This window comes from Rattus norvegicus, chromosome 2, assembly GCF_036323735.1.
Source record: "Rattus norvegicus strain BN/NHsdMcwi chromosome 2, GRCr8, whole genome shotgun sequence".
Classification (NCBI taxonomy): Eukaryota; Metazoa; Chordata; class Mammalia; order Rodentia; family Muridae; genus Rattus; species Rattus norvegicus.
In genome coordinates, this window is record NC_086020.1 from 38,918,664 (window position 1) to 38,939,523 (window position 20,860).

Consider the following 20,860-nt stretch of genomic DNA (forward strand, 5'->3'; position numbering starts at 1 on the left):
TTAGGGTACCTTTTTCGAAATTGACCATATAGTCAGTCACAAAACAGGCCTCAACAGATACAAGAAGAATGAAGCAATCCCATGCATAATATCAGATTCCTACAGACTAAGGCTGGTCTTCAATAACAATAGAAACAACAGAAAGCCCTCATACACATGGAAGTTGAACAATGCTCTACTAAATGATAACTTGACCAAGAAAGAAAATAAGAAAGAAATTAAAGACCTTTTTAGAATTGAAGGAAATGAAGGCACAACATACCCAAACTTATGGGACACAGTGGAAGCTGTGCTAAGGAGAAAACTCAGAGCTCCGAGTGCCTCCAAAAAGAAACTGGAGAAAGCACACAGTAGCAGCTTGTCAGAATACCTAAAAGCTCTAGAGCAAAAAGAAGCAAGTATACCCAAGAATGTAGACAATGGGCAATAATCAAACTCAGGTCTGAATGCAACCAAGCAGAAACAAAAAGAATTATACAAAGAATCAACAAAATCAGGAGCTGGTTCTTTGAGAAAATCAATAAGATAGCTAAACCCTTAGCCAGACTAACTAGAGGACACAGAGAGTATATCCAAGTTAACAAAATTAGAAATGAAAAGGGAGACATAACAACAGAATCTGAGGAAATTCAAAAATCATCATATCCTACAACAAAAGCCTATATTCACAATAACTGTAAATATGGAAGAAACGGACATTTTCTGGACAGATACCAGGTACCAAAGTTAAATCAGGATTACATAAACCATCCAAAGAGTCCCATAACTCCTAAAGAAATACAAGCAGTTATTAAAAGTCTTCCAACCAAAAAAAGCACAGGACCAGATAGCTTTAGTGAAGAATTCTATCAGGCCTTCATAGAAGACCTAATACCACTACTGTCTAAACTACTCCACAAAATAGAAACAGACGGAGTGCTACCAAATTCGTTCTATGAAGCCACAATTATGATTATAACTAAACCACACATAGACCCAACAAAGAAAGAGCTTCAGACCAATTTCCTTTATGAATATTTATGCAAAAATACTCAATAAAATTCTTGCAAATCAAATCCAAGAACATATCAACACAATCATCCATCATTATCAAGTATGTTAGATCCCAGTGATGCAGGGATAGTTCAATATAAGGAAACCCATCAACATAATCCACTATATAAACAAACTCAAAAAACCCCACATGATCATCTCATTTGCTGCTGAGAAAGCATTTGATGAATATCAACACCCTTCGATGTTAAAAGTCTTGGAATGATTAGGAATTCAAGCCTCATTTCTAAAGATAGTAAAAGCAATATAAAGCAAACTAGTACCCAACAACAAACTAAATGGAGAGAAATGTGAAGCACTCCCACTAAAATCAGGGACTAGACAAGGCTGCCCACTATCTCCCTGTTTATTCAACATAGTACTTGAAGTCCTTGTCAGAACAATCAAACAAGGACAGGGGGTCAAAGAAATACAAATTGGAAAGGAAAAGAGTATAGGATAGTATACTTAAGTGACCCCAAAAGTTTCACCAGAGAACTACTAAGCCTTATAATCAACTTCAGCCCAGTGACTGGATATAAAATTAACTCAAATAAGTTAGTATCTTTCTTCTACTCAAAGGATAAACAGGCTGAGAAGAAATTAGGGAAATGACACCCTTCACGATAGTCACAAATAACATAAAATATCTTGGCGTGACTCTAACCAAGCAAGTGACAGATCTTTAGGACATGAACTTCAGGTCTCTGAAGAAAGAAACTGAAGAAGATCTCAGAAATTGGAAAATTCTCCCATGTTCATGGATTGGCAGGACCAATATTTTAAAAATGGCCATATTACCAAAAGCAATCTACAAATTCAATGCAATCCCTATTAAAATTCCAACTCAATTCTTCACAGACTTATAAAGAACAATTTGCAAATTCATTTGGAATAATGAAAAACCCAGGATAGCAAAAATTATGCTCAACAATAAAAGAACTTCTGAGGGAATCACCATCCCTGACCTCAAGCTGTATTTTTTTTTTTTTTTTGGTTCTTTTTTTCGGAGCTGGGGACTGAACCCAGGGCCTTGCGCTTCCTAGGCAAGTGCTCTGCCACTGAGCCAAATCCCCAACCCCGACCTCAAGCTGTATTACAGAGCAATAGTCATAAAAACTGTATGGTGTTGGTGCAGAGACAGGCAGATAGATCAGTGGAATAGAATTGAAGACCCAGAAATGAACCCACACACCTATGGTCACTTGATCTTTGAAAAGAGGCTAAAACTATTGAAACTATCAAGGGGAAAAAAAGATAGCATTTTACACAAATGTTGCTTGTTCAGCTGGTGGTCACCATGTAGAAAAATGCAAATTGACCCATTCTTATCACCCTGTACAAAGCTTAAGTCCAAGTGGATCAAAGCCCTCCACATAATACCCGATACACTCGAACCAATAGAAGAAAATGTGGGGAATAGCCTTGAACACATGAGCCCTGAGGAAAATTTCCTGAACAGAATACCAATGGCTTATAGTCTAAGATCTAGAATCAACAAATGGGACCTCATAAGACTGCAAAGCACACTGTCATTAGGACAAAATGGCAATGAACAGATTGGGAGAGATCTTTAATTTTGGGTTAATACCAAAATATACAAAGAACTCAAGAAGTTAGACTCCTGAGAGCCAAATAACCTTATTACAAAATGGGGCACAGAGCTAAACAAAGAATTCTCAGCTGAAGATTATTGAATGGCTTAGAAGTACCTAAAGAAATGTTCAACACCCTTAGTGATCAGGGAAATGAAAATCAAAACATCCCTGAGATTCCAATTCACTACAGTCAGAATGGCTAAGATCAAAAGTTAGGTGACAGCAAATGCTGGTGAGGATGCGGAGAAAGAGGAACACTCCTCCATTGTTGGTGGGATTGCAAACTGGTACAACCATTCTGGAAATCAGTCTGGAGGTTCCTCAGAAAGTTGGACATTGCACTACCTGATGACGAAGCTATACCACTCCTGAGCCTTTACCCAAATCATGCCTTAACACATAACAAAGACACATGCTCCACTATGTTCATAGCAGCCTTATTTATAATAGCCAGAAAGCTGGAAAGAACCCAGATCTCCCTCAACAGAGGAATGGATTAAAAAAATTTGTGGTACATCTACACAATGGAGTACTACTCAGCTATCAAAAACAATGACTTCATGAAATTTCATAGGGAAATGGATAGAACTAGAAAATATCATCCTGAGTGAGCTAACCCAATCACAGAAAAACACACATGGTATGCACTCACTGATAAGTGGAGATTATCCCAAAAGCTCGAATTACCTATACAGTCCAAAGACCACAAGAAGCTCAAGAAGGAGGACAACCAAAGTGCAGATGCTTCAGTCCTTCTTAAAAGTGAGACAAAAATATTCATAGCAGGGCATATGGAGACAAAGTTTGGAGCAGAGACTGAAGGAATGGCCATTCAGGACCTGCCCCACATAGGTATACAGTCCATATATATTCAGCCACCATTACTAGATAGTATCAATGAAGCTAAGAAACTCATGCTGCGGGAGCCTGATATAGCTGTCTCCTGAGAGGCTGTGCCAGAGCATGTCAAATACAGAGGCAAATGCTAGCAGCAAACCCTTGAACTGAGAACTGGGGTCACAGTTGGAGGAATTAGAGGAAGGATTGAAGGAGCTGAAGGGGCTTGCAACCCCATAAGGAGAACAACAATACCAACCAACCAGAGCTTCCAGGTACTAAACCATTACCCAAAGACTATACATGGACTGACCCATGGCTCCAGCTGCATATGTAGCAGAGGATAGCCTTATTGAGCACCAATGGGAAGAGAAGCCCTTGTTTATGCCAAGGCTGGACCTGCCAGTGGAGGGGAATGTCGTGGGGGTGGTAGGAGAAAGGGGAGGGTGGTTGGAGATGGGGAACACCCTTATAGAAGAAGGAGAGGAGGATGGGATAGGGAGCTTATGGGGGGGAACCAGGTAAGGGAAAAACATTTAAAATGTAAATTAAAATATACAATTAAAAACAAATGGGAATTTTAGATACATTTAGATATTTTAAAGAGACCAAAGTTATCAAGCGTTTGAATTTTTAAAGGCTGTGTGACTTTATAAGATGGAATGCTTTATATTGTCATATTGATATCAATATGAGATCTTGTGGATAATCAAGAATGAAAAGGTTAGGGTTTAACTATAATGTGTTTGTGTGTCAAGTTGACATGGGCTCAATTGCACTGGCCACTTTTTGATGTCAACTTGACACAGCTGGTATGATCCTGTTTAATTGCCAGACTAAACATATTTTTAAAGTAGTGTAAATAGAATTAATTTGTTTCTTTTTCTTTAGCTGTACATTTTCCCCTGTGGGGAACATATATGATGTTAATTGATTACCTAGTCACTTTATTATTTCACCTATCTTTTGGTCTGGAGGCATCCTTAAAATTATGATGAATTTTCTCCTTTGGTTGATAAGAACACTGGCATAGCCTCATTGAAGTATGTTGAAACCCCCACATTCTGTTTAAAATAAATAAACAATAAAGCTATGTCTGTCAGTCTTCTGGCTAAGTTCCATCTGCCTTCTACATCTTAGACAACTTAGAAGTAAAGTAATCTGAGATCTTCCATATATATATATATATATATATACTTTTATTTTCATATTAAGCTTAAAGAAACCCTGTTTAATAGTGATTTAAAGCTCTTATCCTGCCACAGTACTTTTACTTTAATTTGAATTTATAATTTTAGCTAAAATGTTAAACATCCAAAATTTGAGCATTCCATGGAAAACATATCAAAACTCACCACATAAAATATGTGAATACCAACGACTAAGATTTTTTTTCTCTGAAGACTCAAACTGAATGAACTGTTATAACATATAACATTAAGACTACACCCTTTAATTTCCTTATTACAGTTTAGGCTACAATCTTGAAAACAGAGTGCAATTCAGGTTTATGATTTTCTACATAATGTTTCACACACCAGTTTTAACTAGTCTATTAAAAACATTTTTGTATTCTCGATTTTTTCCACTTTTGAATTGAATTTTATTTTTTATTGGGTATTTTATGTTTTTATATTTCAAACGTTATCCCCTTTCCTGGTTCTTCCCTCTCTCTTCCCCCTCTTCCTGCTTCTATGAAGATGCTCCCACTCCCACCCACCCACTCCCACCTCAACGCACTGGCATTCCCTACACTGAGGAAATGAACCTCCACAGGACCAAAGGCTTCTCCTCCTATTGATGTCAGGCAAGGCCATCCTCTGCTACTTATGCGGCTGGAGCCATGGGTCCTTCCACGCCTATTCTTTCGTTGGTGGTTTAGTTCCTGGGAGCTCTGGGGGGATCTGGTTAGTTGATAGTGTTGTTATTTTTTTTCTTTTATTGGATTTCTTTTATTTCCATTTCAAATCTTATTCCCTTTCCCGGTTTCCCGGACATCAGCACCCTATCCTATCCCTCTCTCCTTCTTCTGAAGGGTGTTCCCATCCAGGTTGCAAACCACTTCAGCTCCTTAGGTCTTTTATCTAACTACTCCACTGGGGATCCTGTGCTCAGCCCAATCGATGGTAGACTGCAAGCATCCTCATCCGAATCAGTAAGGCTCTGGCAGAGAAAAAGAACAAAATATTTGTAAATTGGTGTGAAATTAAAACACCGCATCACAGAAGGAATAGGTTGCAGATAACATAGTGTTGATAAATAATTTTAATTCGTATGAACTGCAAGTGGAAAGGCGATGTTGAATGAGCATTTGCGGGAAACTGTGATAGTTTCTTGAGAAGTATAGGAAATATTTAGTAAAAGACTCAGCAGTTACAGACCCAAAATCACCCCAGAAAAAAGAATAATGAACCTGACTTTATTGAAAATGCTATTAGCTAATGAGGATCCTGATTGCCTCGTTGATATGGTGGAGCCTTATTGAGAGAAGCCTGGATAATTAAAAGCATGCTGGTGATGGCTTGGCTTTGAAGTGTGGATCATTCATCTCTGTATGTACTGAAACATACCAGAAAATGCATTTATTTTCTATTAAGAATTTTAGTCTCGTCGTTACCAATCTTATATACACTTTTAACAATTGTCAAAACATTTAAGCCTGTGTATAAATACCGATGCCAGATTGTTATTTATTAATGAGAATTAATAAATACAAAATAATAATACTTTATTTCTATAGATTTTAAACTTTTTAAAACTTCAGTGTGATTTGAATATTAATTATGTATCCTTGAAGTGTCAAATTGTGAAACTATTCTTTTTTTTTAATGGCAGTATCCTTTTTTTTTTTTTTTTACTAACTTGAGTATTTCTTATATACATTTCGAGTGTTATTCCCTTTCCCGGTTTCCGGGCAAACATCCCCCTCCCACCTCCCCTTCCTTATGGGTGTTCCCGTCCCATCCCTCCCCCCATTGCCGCCCTCCCCCCAACAGTCTAGTTCACTGGGGGTTCAGTCTTGGCAGGACCAAGGGCTTCCCCTTCCACTGGTGCTCTTTCTAGGATATTCATTGCTACCTATGGGGTCAGAGTCCAGGGTCAGTCCATGTATAGTCTTTAGGTAGTGGCTTAGTCCCTGGAAGCTCTGGTTGCTTGGCATTGTTGTACATATGGGGTCTCGAGCCCCTTCAAGCTCTTCCAGTTCTTTCTCTGATTCCTTCAACGGGGGTCCTATTCTCAGTTCAGTGGTTTCCTGCTGGCATTCGCCTCTGTATTTGGTGTATTCTGGCTGTGTCTCTCAGGAGCGATCTACATCTGGCTCCTGTCGGTCTGCACTTCTTTGCTTCATCCATCTTGTCTAATTGGGTGGCTGTATATGTATGGGCCACATGTGGGGCAGGCTCTGAATGGGTGTTCCTTCAGTCTCTGTTTTAATCTTTGCCTCTCTCTTCCCTGCCAAGGGTATTCTTGTTCCCCTTTTAAAGAAGCAGTGAAGCATTCACATTTCGATCATCCCTCTTGAGTTTCATTTGTTCTAGGCATCTAGGGTAATTCAAGCATTTGGGCTAATAGCCACTTATCAATGAGTAATGGCAGTATCCTAATACAGACACTGTGGCTTGCCCATGATGCTCTTGATTTACCGAGCTCGGATATTCTGCCAGTTTTTCTTGAGCAAGGACACCAAGCAGTTGACAGCCAGGTGGATGTTGTACACCAGCTCGTCATCGGTCATCTTCACGTGGCCGACCGCAGCAGCCAGACACAGCACCTTCTTCATCTGGAACTTGATTGTGGATTTCACCTCATCCACTTTGGCCACCATGTTTTCATTGTGTGTCAGCAGGGAGGGGAACTTGCCAGTTATTTTTAGACCTGGGCCCAGGATACATGGGATCTGCTTGATCAGAGAGTCAGAGGCCAAAAAGGCATCATACTTCTTGGCCAGCTTTTTGACCAACTTCTTGTTCTTGTTAAGCTTCTTGAGCGCCTCGATGTCCATATAGGGGATATCCACAGCCTTGGCTTCGTCACAGTGCTGCTGGTCCCCCAGGATGCACACCTAGAACTTGGTGGACTTAATCCTGATGGTGCCAGAGAAGGGTTTCTCCTTCTGAGGGTCGTAGTTATTCAAGCTGATCTGCAGCTCCATCGTCTCTAGAAATTTGTGGCGCTTAAGCTAGTTCTGGTGCAGGACTTCCCGCACCGCCTTTAGAGGATGTCGCATAAGACTTTGCTGCTCACCACTGAATGTAGCATCCTTCATTGCTCTAATAGGAAAGGTATCCAGAGGCTTCATGATTTGAAGATCATGCACATGAAAGGAGAAAGCATGAAATTAAGGGGTTCTCAGCTGTTCAAAGGAAACTGTCTTGTAAGAGCTTCCTGAGGGTCAACCCACATAAGCTGGCATAGCTGCCTTCCAAGGAGGCTGAGCTACATCTCCAGTCAGCAGCAGAACTGACACCACTGTCCTCTTGGTACCTAGCTTGGCAGATAGAGAAAATGAAAAGTAGTTGGGATCATAGAGTTATGCTCTATGGTTTCAGAGTTCCTCACAAAGAATGTGGTAAAGGCAGAGTTCCTGGAAGAAGGTCATTAGATATCACTGTGAGAAGCTGTGTCGATGAAGCTCAAGTTGCAGTGGAGACTCTGGGATATTGGAGATTACAGAACCATTCATAAGATGCCCATCAATAAAAGCGGTAGGGATGGAGAAGACCAAGGCACAGAGAGGTATTTTTTTGTATGCTACAGGTCACCATAATACAACAGTGGGGTTAATTTATTATCAGTGAAGACAGTGTTTTCATTTCTTTATGTTTATCTTTTTAGTTCTAATGACCATTTATAATGTCTCTCACTATCCTCATGGTGGAGTTGTATAATGATAGTTCCTTTAAATAAATGAACAAATTAACTATACAAAAATATGGGAATGTGGGGGGAGGGTAAGAGGGATGGATGAGGAGAACACCTGTATGGGAGAGGGGGAGAGAATGGGGGCTTAAGGACAGGAAACCTGGAAAGGAAATAACATTTGAAATGTAAGGAAAGAAATATATCTGATAAAAAAAGGAAAAAAATTGTTCTAGATTACATTTTTTGTTGTCAAAAAATTAACTATAAAGTATAATTTGTTAGATATAGACTATTAACTAATTACTGTGTTTTTTATAGTTACCGACAATACTTTTATGACTTTTAGCATTTTTGCTTTAAAATGCATACAAGCTGCTATTTTAACCTCCTACATCTTCCCATGGATAAGTACATCCATACTCCTACAGAGAACATATGTTAGGAGTCCTTGATCTACAACTTGACACAGTATTTTATTCTACAAATGAGTTATAGCACTCTTGTGGCTCTTGAAGTTTGCCTTAGCACACAAATAATTAGAAACATACTACCAAGACATATTTCATTCATTTCATTTTTGTAAAAGAAAATATTGACTAAGAGTATTAGAATCTTGGGGAAATGGCTGGTACTAGAACTTTTTGGGGGGATGGACTTTTACTTCAGGAAATACATAAGAGACTCTTGTGGACTGAAGGTTGTAAAATAGCAAGAGACGATGAAGCCAAAAATAAAGAAACAAACTTGCTTTGTAATTGAAATTAAAGAAAATTTTATTATAGAAAAAGCACAATAAAGACTGAACTAAATTGTCAAGAAATGAATGACTAGCTTCATGGCATAGATCCTGAGCCCTGTAGTGACTACTTAGGAGAGAGGCAGCTTTTTAGTAAATGAATGTTTAAAGGAATTATAGCGAAAAGCTTTTGATTTTCAAATACATTATTTTAAAAATTATTTTATTTTACTTATATGATATTCTCTCTCTGTGTGTGTGTGTGTGTGTTTGTGTGTGTGTGTGCATATGTGCATGTGTGCACATGCATGCCTGCATAACACATACTTTTTCTGCATAATGCCACACCTCTTAATTCTTCCCATTGACTTCTACCAAATAGGGAAGAAATATTCAAAGATGTGAATTCATTTGAGCCAATCTCATTTGAACTACTATAGTCACTAATAATAATGATGGATTTTGAAGCTATATTCTAAACGAACATTATACAAGGCACTTGAAACATCTTCTGATTGGATTTGAGGCCTGCTTCCCATAAAATTTTATGCCTGTACTATAGTACTATATTCTAGCCAAATGCTCATGTTTCTACCACTGTGCTAAGTGTCATGGCAAAGACAACTTATAGAAGTAAGTGTTGGGGTTCTGATTCCAGAGGCTTAGAGCCCATAATGGTAGACAAAGATCACATCATGTAGCAGACACAGCAACTAGAACTGGAAGCTGGATGTTTAGGGCTCATGACTTAAACTGCAAGCATGGTTTTGGAAGAGTGCCTTGGGGATGATACTATGCTCTTAAACTCCAGGACTTTACCTATAACATACACAAATGATGCCATCTAGAGACGAAGTAACCAAACTCTAAATCTTTGGGGGACATTGCTACTGAAACAACCCATGGGGAATACTTCTGTGGCATACACTCTTCTGAGTATGACACAGCTTTTGACACCATGAACACACAAGTGGTTCTAGTTTTCTGTATAAGACCTCAACAAAATCAAGCTACAAAAAAATTAAAAATCTCACAATAGATGGTATAGATGGTCTCTAGACCCTAACTAAGGATTCAGGAATTATTTTCAGCTAATAATTCCTTTTTGGAGATACATTGTTTTGTGAGGATGTGGCTTTGGTAAATTTCCTATAGTGCAGTGAATGTCATACCTATGCACATATGGGTATTACTCACTGAACTTAATTAGTTACTAGAAAAAAAGATACATGAATTAGACATGTTGAGAAGGATATTGTGGAAGTTACAGGAAACAAAATTTAGAATACCTATAATCATATTTCATTTTATACATGAATGAAAATTTTCAAAAGGAAGTTTTAAAAAATTAATATTCTTATTATCTTTCCTTTGAATCAGCAGTACATGGCCTTTAAAAATTTATGGTGAGGCATGAGGACATCTAAATGTATTTTATCAATGCTTTAAATGTGAAAAAAAGGGAGGTAACTTAAGTCTTAGTTTAATTTCATTCTTTAAAAAATACAGCACACATTTCTTCTAGTTTTTAAACAATATTTTGGAAATTTCCTTAAACGCATCTTGGCCTTGGAAAAGGACATCTTGGTTTTTGTACCTCGAGATTTTATTTAATAATTCTGTAGCCTTGAGCAAAGTTCATCCCTCCCTTAGCCACATTTCCCCGCTCTACAAATTAAATCTGAAGCAGCTCTGTCCTTAGTTTGCTATGATTTTTCATTGTATTGGGCACATAAAACACCTACTGCCAAAGAGACATTAAAGAAAAAGATGCATTCCCTGAAGAACATAAGTTAACACTTTTAGCATGACCTGTGGTGCCCATTACAAGAAATTTGACTGTATGTGGTGCAAATCCTCTTCATTATGTTTCTAAATGACCCAGACTGCAATCTAATTCTGCTTTGATTGATAGGGGATAATTTGCCCTTGAGTTCATATGACCCTCCTGTATGTTGTAGTTGAATTAAAAGAAGAGTTTTAAGTTTTGCCTTTGAGAAGGCAAAACTCGGTGGCAATTAGGATGATAATGTAATAGGTCATAGCCTGGATTAATAAGCAGACATAGTAAAACAACCTTATAGAGATAATTTCAGTATACATATAGTGTCTCAAGACACTCTCAAGCAATCATCATCATTGGTAAATTAATTTTGATTACCTAATCATCAGATATTATCCAATTGTTTCCTGAGAATCCTAAAGATTATTGCTATTTCAATATAATAGACATGTAATACACTGTTTATATATGAGCTATATGGACGGGTATATTTTGTCATATATAAATATAGATATAGCTAAACATAGGTATAGGCATAGATTTAGTTATATAGATATACAAGTCTTTGAAGCCATCATCAAAAATCAAGATAGTAAACGTGTAGACCATACTTGAAAGTTCCTCATCTTGTTTTACCTTCTGTGACAGCCAAGTCCAAGCTACTCCTAGTAAAGAAGCACTGTCCCCTCCAAAAACAACTGCTCAACTACAGAAATGCATGTTCATTTTGTTATTACATTTTAGTATGCATGCACATGATTATATGGTTCCTTTTAATTTCTAACATTATAAAGGAATGTTCAAATTGTAAACTACAGTTATACTCCTATAATAAACCTATAAATGTCAAAGATATGTTATATATAATTGGATCTAACATTTAAAAATCTATCTATGATGCTTGCTCATATACTCATAAGAGACATGCTGTTTATCTTTATATTAGCACATTATTGACCTCCATTTGTAGCTGAGAAATAAGCAATTCTCTTCAATTTTCTAAAATGCTTGGTGTAATATTTGCTTATTTGTTTAATTAGAAAGCTATTATAATTCACCACTGAAGCTTTCTGCATCTGTAGTTTACTTTGTGGGAAAATTTTATCTACAATTTCCATTTCACTCAGTTTGAATGCTTTTTTAAAGTTCTGTGGCTATTTACCTTAACTATTTCTCTTTTCGCACTTGCTAATTTTGCAAAATAACGGACTTCAGCATCTCTAACTATTTCTCCTTTAGTGCAACGTGTTACTGTTTGTCAAGAATTCAACTGATATTGAATCTATCATCATGACTTTGACTGTAGAGTTTTACTATCCTTTATTAATGTCGTTCTTCTTTTCAGTATTGCTGGAAATTTGCTTGATCTTCTTAAATACTATATTTAGTTTTTTTATTTTCCACTTGAAATTCTTGTATTTTTTTCAAACAGAAAAATATTGTATTTCTCTTGAACCTTCTGACACTTGGGGCATCAGAAAATGCAGCCATTCTGAGGAAGGATATTTCCTTGCAGTTGATCTTTGCAGGAAATACTCTCATAGATCTGCCCATTGGTATGTGTACGTTTCTGATTTGATTTTGATCTGATCAAGTTAACAAACAAAATTAACCACACAGAAATTTTTTATAATAGAGCTATTTAGCACTATATATCATCTAGCGACAAGAAATCCTTTAGTGCTGTTTTATTATTTGTTTCAGTGAAAGGCTTTTTCCTTTGGTTTCTATTATACATATGTACTATTTGGATATTAGTATTTTATTTCCAAATACGTGGAGACTTTTCAATAATCCTTTCGTCAAAAGTGAGCATCTACCCAGAGTTAATCCTGTGGCCCAGCTCTCCATACCCAAATCCCACAAAAAGAAAGCTGGTCTCCCAGTAGTACTGAAACTCCTAAGTCCACAGGTGCGATGAGATGAACATTTTTGCTCCAATAAGTGGCCAAAGAGGGACCTGCCAGGAGACCACAGGGCTCAGGAACTGGAGAGCAACTGGGGATAGGATCCTTCTGGTCTCCATCTGGGCCCTGGAGTTAACCCTTTGGCACAGCTTTCTGGACTGAAATTCTGCCCAGAGAGAGCTGATCTCCCAGAAGTGCTGTCTCTCCTATGTTCACAGGTGAGATGAAAACTTTTGCTTTAATAACTGGCCAAAGAGGGGCCAGTCAAGAGACTACAGAGCTCAGGAACCACAGAGCAACTGGAGACAGGATCCTTCTGGACTCCATCTTACCCCAGAGTTAACACTTTGGCACAGCTCTCTGGACCCAAATCCTGCCCAGAGAGAGGTGGTCTCTCATGAGTGCTGACCTACCTAAGATCAAGGCTCACAGGTTCACAGGAGGGAGAGGCTACAGTCAGAGACAGCAAGAGCAACTAACACCAGAGATAACCAGATGACAAGAGGCAAGCACAAGAACCTCAGCAACAGAAACCAAGGCTACTTGGCATCATCAGAACTCAGTTCTTCCACTACAGCAAGTCCTGGATACCTCAACACACCAGAAAAGCAAAGTTCAGATTTAAAATTACATCTCATGATGATGATAGAGGACTTTAAGAAGGACATAAATAAGTTCCTTAAAGAAATACAGGAGAACACAGGTAAATTGGTAAAAGCCCTTAAAGAGGAAACACAAAAAATCCCTTAAAGCATTATAGGAAAATGAAACAAAACAGGTGAAGGAATTGAACAAACCCATCCAGGATCTAAAAATGGAAAAGGAAACAATAAAGAAATCACAAAGGGAGACAACCCTGGAGCTAGGAAACGTAGGAAAGAGATCAAGAGTCATAAATGAAAGCCTCACCAACAGAATACAAGAGATAGAAGAAAGAATCTCAGGTGTAGAAGATACCATAGAAAACATTGACATCAAAGAAAATGTGAAACATCCAGGAAATCCAGGACATAGTAAGAACACTAAAACTAAGGCTGACTTCCTTTCCTAGGCTGACTTTCCCTTGCCTCTTAGACTCCCATACTATATACCAACATCTCACTAGCTACTTTTATAGAGAGAGAAATAGAAACAGACCCCACGACTTCAGCACAGTTCTATCAACTGCTTTTCCTACACATCTTATACATCTCCAACTGAATTTCTGATTACTTGACTGAGTCTTAATAAATTGATTTGTATTCAGCTGCTTACGAAGAGAGGAACAAAGGAAGAGAAAGACAAATCATCCTTCTTTGTGCTTGACATATTTCATTATAAGTTTTTTTCCTAGATAAGAGATAATAGTTCTTTAAGCTATTTTTGTCAAGGTATACCATATGGATACAATTTTAAATGCATGGTAAACATATGGACTATGGAAAACAAATGTCCTCAGATGATGTTGTTCTGACATTAAGATAAAGTAGAACAATGAGTAGTTCCCAGAAAAAGCAGTAAGTAAATGATAAACATAAGCATTGGCTGAGGGAAATTAAAACTAAATATACCAATGGTCACTGTTTAAACTTCCATTTAGATCACTTTGCCAGGATAATTTAGACTATCTCGCACATGCAACATGCAATTTATAGTGTAGACAATGAAACGTATTAGCAGAAATGTAAGAGTCAGATAATACCATGGAAAGTGCCTAGAACATGAAGTATCTTTTTGTTTTATACTTTAATAGAAACTAAGTGAGCAAAATCATGTTTTTCAAAACATTCTTCTTAGTAAATAATGGTGTTCTTTCTCGGTTAATTGAAAATAGATTTTGTTTCCTTCTCTGTTTTTTTTTTGTACTTATAATCCAAATGATCACTGAAGCAACAGAAGCTCTTAGAGACCATCCAGTTTAATATTCTGCCATGAGCCCAGAAGCATTAATTGGGAAAAAAGAAATTAATGGATAAAGGATATAGCAGAGAGAATCTTTTCCACCTACCATCAAATATACTAGTAACTTTTCCAGAAAAAAATTCTTCAATCACTAATTTATGTTTCCTTTTTTAAGAAAGATTCATTTATTCTATAGAAGTACACAATAATTGTCTTCTGAGACACCAGAAGAGGGCATCAGATCTCATTGCAGATGGCTGTGAGCCACCATGTGGTTGCTGGGATTTGAACTCAGGACCTCTGGAAGAGCAGTCAGTGCCCTTAACAGCTGAGGCACCTCTCCAGACCCCAATTCTATATTTCTTAACATTTTATTTTAAAACATGTCTAGGATATAATCAATTTCTTTCCATTTACCATTTTTAAATAATTGTGTTTCTCTAATATTATAAGTATAGCAAAAGTCTATTCATGATTCATCTCATGATAGACAATTAAAAATTTCCATGCTTATTCTATTTCAAAATATTCTACCATGAAATTTTTTTAGTCCTAGATGTTCATACAAAATTACATTGCAATGGACTATAACTGGTCAGCAGAAATAAAGAAACATTAATAATCTTCTCAAAGGATTTATTTATTGTTGTGTCAAAGTGTGTATAGATGTACTACATATATGCATGTTTCTGCAGAGACCAAGAAAGTGTGTTGAACCGCTGAAATGAAGTTATGATACCCATGAGGTATGATATTTGGATGCTGGGAACTAAAACTGAGTCCTCTGCAAGAAATGGTTTCTCCAATCCCAAAGTATTAACTGCTAGCCCTTACAGAGTTCAAACTCATGACTTAGAACACCATGCTATAACCTACTGAGTGAAGCAGCCAAATGTAATATTTTCAATACATCTACTAGTTATAAATATAATAGTCTATTTTATAGCAGCAATTTTGAGAGAAATATAGTCATAACTTTGCTTAGCCTTTGAAAACTTCTCTAGCTTTGCTGTCTTAAAAATTTGTTCCAGAGATAAGGTAGCTTCTGTTTTTCTTATAGGTTTTAGTCATCAGTTTCTAATTTTTATTAGTGTGCATGTTGAGATACTGGTAGTAGGCAATTTTTCATTGATACATTGAGGTTGTTGAATATTAGAGTAATTTGTATTCTGATCCAAAAATTATTTTTACGGTTATTGTTACTTTGATAATTTTTCCATTATCATAATGCTTCCTAATGTGAATTTTATGTTGCATAACATGTTATAAATAGGCACATAAGTCTGTCTGACAAGTGCTCAGGTGTCAAGAACCATCTAGGGAGGCAAAAACTAATAATTGACTTTCTGGAGATGGTTCATCATTTTGCATGGCTATGACAGGTAAAGTCTGAGTTGCAAGGCTCTCAGAAATTTCATTTCAGGATCAATCCTTGTTATTGTTGTATTTTTCCTGTCATTAAATAGTCTAATGATTTCTGGCTATTAACCACCCTGTTTGGCAGATTTTCTGCAGATAAGCAAAGATGTATTCTCTTAAATCAACACTGTATAGACAAATTGATGTTTTCATAATTCCTAATAATGGTTCTATAGAATTCCTAAATTTATACAAATAGCTTTTAGCCCTCAATAGTATGAAAGCTGCAGTTAGGGCTCTGTAAACCTTCATGAGTTAAGCTAATTGCACTATGATAGAAAGCATGTTTGGAACAAATTTATGATCATGGAAAACATTCTAGGTTATCTGTGAGACCATTATCTGATAACTAAAGGTCATAAACTAGGAATGGACAATTTATTGTAGGTGCAAGGATAGAAGATAAAGCCCTTGGTCCTGCCAAGACTGAACCCCCAGTGAACATGATTGTTGGGGGGAGGGTGGTAATGGGGGGAGGATGGGGAGGGGAACACCCATATAGAAGGGGAGAGGGAGGGGTTAGAGGGATGTTGTTCTGGAAACCAGGAAGGGAAATAACAATCAAAATGTAAGTAAGAAATACCCAAGTTAATAAAGATGGAAAAATATATGAACTGGATTTATCTATACAAAATTTCAAAACTAATTAAGACACGAGGCAGATGATTTGCCTCTTGACAAAACTGTGCTAACTTATGACATAAGAATTATTGTTTTAATGAGTTTATGAAATTCGTAGGCAAATGGTTGGAACTGGAAAATATCATCCTGAGTGAGCTAACCCAATCACAGAAAGACATACATGGTATGCACTCATTGATAAGTGGCTATTAGCCCAAATGCTTGAATTACCCTAGATCCCTAGAACAAACAAAACTCAAGACAGATGATCAAAATGTGAATGCTTCACTCCTTCTTTAAATGAGGAAAAAGAATACCCTTGGCAGGGAAGAGAGAGGCAAAGATTAAAACAGAGACTGAAGGAACACCCATTCAGAGCCTGCCCCACATGTGGCCCATACCTATACAGCCACCCAATTAGACAAGATAGATGAAGCAAAGAAGTGCAGACCGACAGGAGCCGGATGTAGATCTTTCCTGAGAGACACAGCCAGAATACAGCAAATACAGAGGCGAATGCCAGCAGCAAACCACTGAACTGAGAATAGGTCCCCTATTGAAGGAATCAGAGAAAGAACTGGAAGAGCTTGAAGGGGCTCGAGACCCCAAAAGTACAACAATGCCAAGCAACCAGAGCTTCCAGGGACTAAGCCACTACCTAAAGACTATACATGGACTGACCCTGGACTCTGACCCCATAGGTAGCAATGAATATCCTAGTAAGAGCACCAGTGGAAGGGGAAGCCCTGGGTCCTGCTAAGACTGAACCCCCAGTGAACTAGTCTATGGGGGGAGGGCGGCAATGGGGGGAGGGTTGGGAGGGGAACACCCATAAGGAAGGGGAGGGGGGAGGGGGATGCTTGCCCGGAAACCGGGAAAGGGAATAACACTCGAAATGTATATAAGAAATACTCAAGTAAATAAAAAAAGAAAAAAAGAAGAATTATTGTTTTAAACTTTTAATGAGCATATGGAGATAGTGACAGATAATAAATGTTTAGTTAGATACTGGACTTAATGGTAACACATGTAAACATTTTTGCTATAACTTCTGATTCAATTTATTGACTTAAATTAACTTGCTGTTAATTTTTGGAAAAAGCTGTTTGGAAGACTATGTGTCCTATTCTCCTGAGAATGTAAAAGGATTAAGAACAACAAAAATAAGCAACGGTCTTTTTCTTACCAAGAGACTTCTTTTATTCAGCTATAAAAAGATAAAAGTTTTTTCTTTATCTCAGCAGTAGAGGTTGGAGCTTCCTCTTTAGCTAAAATGAATAAGTTTTTCTGCAAATATGCATATATGTAAATATATGCATATATGCATATTTAAGTATAGGTGTGTGTATATAAATATGCATGAATACTTGTTGAATTGGTAAGACAGGTGATCATGTTGGGACCAGAATATGTGTGTCTTATGAATGTGGGTATGTGTATTACTTGTGTAAAAGTTTATCTTTCTGTGAAGATGACTTTCTTTTCCTGACTTACAAAGCATTAATAAAACTCCTAGCCTATTACCAAATCAGTGAGAGATTTGCAGGGAAAGAACAAAGTACCAAAGTAATCACTTTTTTAATCCCCACCTGTTAACCAACAGGTGTTAATCCCCTAGAAAGCAGCAGTTTCTGGCCCTAGAATAGCCCAGAGTTAAGAAAGATAGATATTATTGATAGCAAGCAACTTTTACTATTGCAAAACCAAGTTTTGTCCCAAGAAAACCATCAATCATATGCCCCCATCTCTACCTTCCAGAAAGAGAAAAGGTGCTGGACAGGATCTGGATACTCTAGAACATACACAGATGCTGGGAGCGGCCTGCTGTCCTCCAGACCTCCATTGTAGAGTCACCTCTTCCCCTGACTCCTCCCACCAAATTATGTACCCCTTGTACCCAGGGGCACACCCAACTCCTGGGAGACTTTTACTGCTCCCTAAGAATACTTACCAGAGGCCTGCTGTAACAGGGACATTGAAGTAAGATTTCCCTCACAATATCTTTTACATCAGGAATATCCAAGTACATTAAGATGGCTGAAAACAGGCATTAAAAACACAATCAACAAAAGCAAGGGTAATATGCCACCTTCAGAGCACAGCTATCATGCTACTGCAAGCCCTGGATATCACAACTTAAAAAAAATGAAATTAAATCCAATATTAAAAACATGATAAGGTCATTAAAAAGGAAATGAGCAAATTCCTTGAAGAAATACAGAAATATACAATTAAACAGGTAAAACCCTTTAAAGAAGAAACAAATAAATCCCTTAAAGAAATACAGGAAAATAAAATTAAATAGGTAGAAGAAATAAACAAAACTGCACAAGGTATGAAAATATCAATAAAAGCAATAAAGAAAACACAAACTGAGGGAATGTTGGAGATGGAAAACCTAGGAAAGAGAAGATCAGAATACAGGGATGGAAGAGAGAATCTCAGGCATAGAAGATACAATAGAACAAATTGATACATCACTGAAAGAATATGTTAAACCTAAAAAAATTCCTGAATAAAATCCAAGAAATCTGGGACACCATGAAAAGATCTAACTTAAGAATAATAGGAATGGAAGAATACCTTAGTTAGAGTTTTACTACTATGAATAGAGACCATGACCAAGGCAACTCTTATAAGGAAAGTGTTTAATTGGGGCTGGCTAACAGGTTCAGAGATTCAGTTCATTATTAAAACAGGAGCATCGCAGCATCCAGACAGATGTGGGCTAGAGAAGCTGAGAGCTCTACATCTTCATTCAAAGGCAGATAGAAGATTGGCTTCCAGGCAGCTAGAAAGAGGGTCTTAAAGCCCACACTCACAAAGGCAAACAAAGCCACACCTACTTCAACAAGGCCATACCTGCTAATAGTGTCACTTCCTGAGCCAAGCATATTCAAACCACCCCAAAGAAAGTGAAGTCTCAGCTACAAGGACCAGAAAATATTTTCAACAAAATTATAGAAGGAAACTTTCTCAACCTAAAGAAAGAAATGCATATAAAAATATAAGAAGCTTACAGAACACCAATTTGATTAGACCAGAAAAGAAAATCCTCCCACCACATAACAATCAAAACAAAGAACAAATTAAATCCACAGAACAAAGAAAAAATATTAAAAGCTGCAAGGAAAAAGACCAACTAATTTATGAATGCAGACCTATCAGGATTATACCTGAGTTCTCAACAGAGACTGTAAAAGCTAGAAAGGCCTGGACATATGACTTGAAGCCTCTAAAACCCCACAGATACCAACCAACCTTGACTACTGTAACCAGCAAAACTCTCAATTACCATATATTGAGGAAATAAAATGTTTCAAGATAAAAGCAAAGTTAAATAATATCTATCGACAAATCCACAAATTTAGAAAACACTAGAAGAAAAACTTCAACCCAAAGAGGAAACCAACAATCAAGAAAACATAGGAAATAAGTAATTCTATAACAGCAAAAACAAAACAAGCATACATACACACCACCACCACCACCACCACCACCAATTGCAACAACAACAACAACAACAACATCAAAATAACATGATTTAGCAATCACTGGTGATTAATATCTCTCAACATCACTCAATCCCCCAGTAAAAAACACAGGCTAACAGAATGAATGCAAAAACAGAATTCATCATTCTGCTACATACAAGAAACACACCTCAGCAATAAAGACATTACCAGAGAGTTAAGTGCTGGAAAAAATGTTTTCCAATGGATCCAAGAAGGAACCTGGAGTAGCCAATCTAATATGTAATAAAATAGACTTTCAATTAATTAAAATTAATCAAAAGAGATAGTGAAGTACATTTTACATTCATCAAAGGAAATATCTACCAAGAAGATATCTCAATTTTGTACATCCATGCCCCCAAAACAAGGGCACCCACATTTGTAAAAGAAACATTGCTAAAGTTTAATCATATATCTAACCCACACATTAATGGTAGCAGACTTCAATATCCCACACTCATCAACTATAGTTCATCCAGACAGAAACTAAAGAGAGAAATAATGAAACTAACTGATGTTATGATTCAAGTGGTCTTAACAGATATCTACAGAACACTTCACTCAAACACAAAAAAATATACTTTCTTCTCAGCACCTCATAGAAATGTCTCCAAAATTGACCATATAATATGTCTAAAAGCTAGCCTCAACAGATATGAGAAAATTGA

General features: G+C 37.2%; 1 long non-coding RNA gene and 1 pseudogene across 3 annotated transcripts in view; both read right to left on the reverse strand.

Annotated features, from left to right (window-relative positions):
* Positions 1-5,390: 5,390 nt before the first annotated feature.
* LOC103691446 (uncharacterized) overlaps positions 5,391-20,860 on the reverse strand; it is a 272,183-nt gene continuing 256,713 nt past the window's right edge. For all 3 annotated transcript variants that reach the window (XR_010064065.1, XR_005500597.2, XR_005500598.2), the window contains 2 exons: positions 18,629-18,714; positions 5,391-5,630 (listed from right to left, as the gene is read on the reverse strand). This is a non-coding gene — a long non-coding RNA (uncharacterized LOC103691446). The remainder of the gene's footprint in view (positions 5,631-18,628; positions 18,715-20,860) is intronic.
* Positions 6,526-8,570, reverse strand: Rpl10a-ps14 (ribosomal protein L10A, pseudogene 14; annotated as a pseudogene).